The sequence below is a fragment of the Strongylocentrotus purpuratus genome, unplaced genomic scaffold (assembly GCF_000002235.5).
Source record: "Strongylocentrotus purpuratus isolate Spur 01 unplaced genomic scaffold, Spur_5.0 spur5_contig_867, whole genome shotgun sequence".
NCBI classification, from domain to species: domain Eukaryota; kingdom Metazoa; phylum Echinodermata; class Echinoidea; order Camarodonta; family Strongylocentrotidae; genus Strongylocentrotus; species Strongylocentrotus purpuratus.
The window spans coordinates 1,300,271-1,303,499 of record NW_022145576.1 but is presented as its reverse complement, the minus strand read 5'-3'; the positions used below and the strand labels follow the sequence as shown (position 1 = coordinate 1,303,499).

At 37.8% G+C, this 3,229-nt stretch overlaps 1 long non-coding RNA gene across 1 annotated transcript; it reads right to left on the bottom strand.

Annotated features, from left to right (window-relative positions):
* Positions 1–411: 411 nt before the first annotated feature.
* On the bottom strand, positions 412–2,678 carry LOC115920192. Its single transcript, XR_004062237.1, has 2 exons — positions 2,230–2,678; positions 412–945 (listed from the first exon to the last, which is right to left on the bottom strand). It is a non-coding gene; the product is annotated as an uncharacterized LOC115920192 (long non-coding RNA).
* Between the last annotated feature and the right edge of the window lie 551 nt (positions 2,679–3,229).

The window sequence follows — 3,229 nt, the reverse complement described above, 5'->3', positions numbered from 1 at the left end:
TAGCTACAATATTTGTATTTGTACAGTTGGGGAAACATAATCAAAAACTGCTTTAAAATGTGATTTTCTTGTAGACTCTGATCGAAATTCTTTACAATTTGAAGCACTGAACAAATCCTCAGATTTAAATAAAGTTAAAACGTTGGTAACCTCATCATCGGTAATTCCTATTCCTTCAAGTTTCTTTTTTAATTTTGGTATCAAATTTTGTTGGCTTAATGCATGAATATCCTGAACTGTGTCAATTATTTCCTGAATTGTAGAGTTGGGCAGTAGTAATTTTGCCTCCAACTTCAGATAAAACAAGGATAAGCTGTGTTTGAATGAGTCAGCGGATACATCTACTTCATCATCTGTCACACTTTCCTCGTCTGCAGTCTTCCAGGAAACTCCTGATTATTTTCTTGGGCGGATTCAGTTAACACAGTACCAGTTTCACTTGAAGTTGAGTCTAACTGAATCTGGTCTAACTTATTGTGAACTCTTGATATATGTGACGCAAAAGACGACCTCACTGAAAAACGTTTTTTGCAATTGGCAAAAGGACAGCGTATTTCAACTCCGTGTTTGATATGAACTCTAAGATGAGAAAGTATGTCATGGATTTCCTCACATTTTACAGCACAGAGTGGACAATTCCAGGTAGAAACGCAGAAAAACTGGGCATCTTTTTTTCTTGAAAATGGTTGATGATCCCTATGCACATGGGTTTTGAAGGATGAATAATTTCTGAATGTTCGATTGCAGCCAGGAACACCACACGGGAAATCGAAATTCACCACATTTCTATGGACTGAAAAGTGTTCAGAAAACCGCTTCAATGATCCAGAAGAATGATTACATAGCTTACAAACGTACATGGGTATATGATGTCCATGTAGAGCATCCGTCTGATTAGTGTTTCAGCATGCACACTGTGTGACTTCAGCAGTAATCCATGGCATACTGCAAGAAAGAAGAGCGGAAAACAATACCTTTAATATGCATACGTACACATAACTTTTTATGTACAGCATTGACAGATTAAAAGTTATTTAAATGATAAATGAATAATAAAAAAAAAGATAAAGGACAAAAAATACAAAAGAAAATCGAAAGAAAAACATAAATTCATCAAATATAACCAGTTGTCACGAGCCTCCTGATGATGACTGTATGCGAAACCTTCAGCAAAAAAACATTTGATTTCACGGCTATGAATGTTACTACATAAGTGAAATTAACATTCATTTGCGGTAAATGAAACTACAATAGATTTCTGTAAAACAAATTTACAATCCTTAAAGACAAAAATTACTGTAATTTACTGTTAGTATTTGAAGAACCTACGGTAACAGCAATTTACTCTAAGAAATGCAGTGATTTACTGTAGGAAAGTTTACAGGCAGATACTTTGAGTAAAAATTGATGGTAACTTACTGTAGATATAACCTACAGTTACTGTAAATTAAAATTACAGTGAATTACAGTAGACAAGTACTCAAAATTAATATGAAATAAAATTACTGTAATTTACTGTAAACTAGCAGTAAGTTACTGTAAATTACAGTAATTTTACAGTAACTTACTGCCAGTTACGGAATGGCCTATTTGGTTGCTATGACAACGCTGCGACCTTCAAAAAAGTAAATTACAGTAATTTTACAGTAAATTACAGTAATTTTAAAGTAACTTACTGTAAATTACTAAGTAACAGTAAAATACTAAGTAATTTTACAGTAACTTACTGTAATTTTATTTCATATTTTAACTTTTAAGTAAAATTACACTATGCAGCAGGATTGCCAGTACTTTGCTGTAATTTCTTCAGTAACGTGCTGTAGACTACACTACATGAGCTTAGACTTGTGCGTATTCAACTGATCACGCAGTGTGCTCATGATGGACTGATGCTGTAGTCGATCGTAGTGTGTGCGGTGTCCTATAAGTTATAAGTCTTGATGGTCTTGACGTTAGACATTTCCAATTTAACGTGAGCATGCATATCCATGTGCAATGGCATCGCATTGACAGTGACACTGTACGCTGGTACTGCAGTACAGTGTCATGTGCTGCACTAACACTACCGACTCTGTCCCACACACCACAGCACAGCACGTACAGTACACATATACCGTAGACGGAACAATTACAAACACAATCCCTATACTTTCCACAGTCTGACAATTCTTCACTTCAGCGGGATACAAATCAAATCATGACTCTGATAATTGGCAATCTGTAACTTACCTCGGATCCCCTTGGAATTGACTTATTGGTCATCAATATCCCAGCTCGAGGATCAGGACCAGGAACAGAACAGATTCAGATTCGTTGCTCAGGATCAGGCCGGCCAGCTCAGCTATATATCTCAGCTCAAATCTTTGCAGAAAATTAAAAATGGCGGCGCGGCGTGGCGGGCTAGCGCGGGAGCCAATCACGTGCAACGCATACGCGCATATGCAGCCGATCCGCCTAATGCGCATGTGCGCTGTATCCCACAATGCTTTTTGCACGCTCCTTTACACTAGCTTACTGTAGATATTTGTTCCCATGCTCTACGACACTGATGTTTACAGCAATATACTGTACAGCAACGTACTTATACAGTTAATTATCGTAAAATCGTTATTACAACATATTACTGTTGTAAATCACAGTATTTTACTGCATGAGTTACAGCAAATTTTTACAGTGTACAGTATGATGTTGTGAATCTCTATAATTTGATTATTATGATCATACAACTTCTTTCAAACTTCTGAGTTCAAGTCATAGTATACTGCCCATTCGTACACTTCAGCTCTCCTTCTCACTCTCTTCTTCTCCCGCATCGCTTTTGACCCTCAATTTCTGAGAAGTTCCAGAGGTCATATACTCTTGGGGTCACTCTGTGGTAATGGCTTTGACAGAGATGGATTTTCATGCCAAGTTTCTCTCGCTCACTCTCGCCTTGCTCTCTCCTTCCTCCACTGTCTTCTCTCTCACTCTCTATCTATCTCTCTATCTCTCTTTGTCATTTTGTCTCACTCTTTCTCTCTCTCTCCCTCTCTATCTATTTCTCTATCTCTCTTTGTCATTTTGTCTCGCTCTTTCTCCCCTCTCTATCTATCCTTTCCACCACTGTATCTCTATCTCTCACCCCCTCTCCCCCCCCCCCCACTCTCTCCTCTATCCATCTCTCTCTCTCCTCTCTATCGCCCACCCTTCTTCTTTGTCTCTCTATTCATGATATTTGTCTATCTCTCTC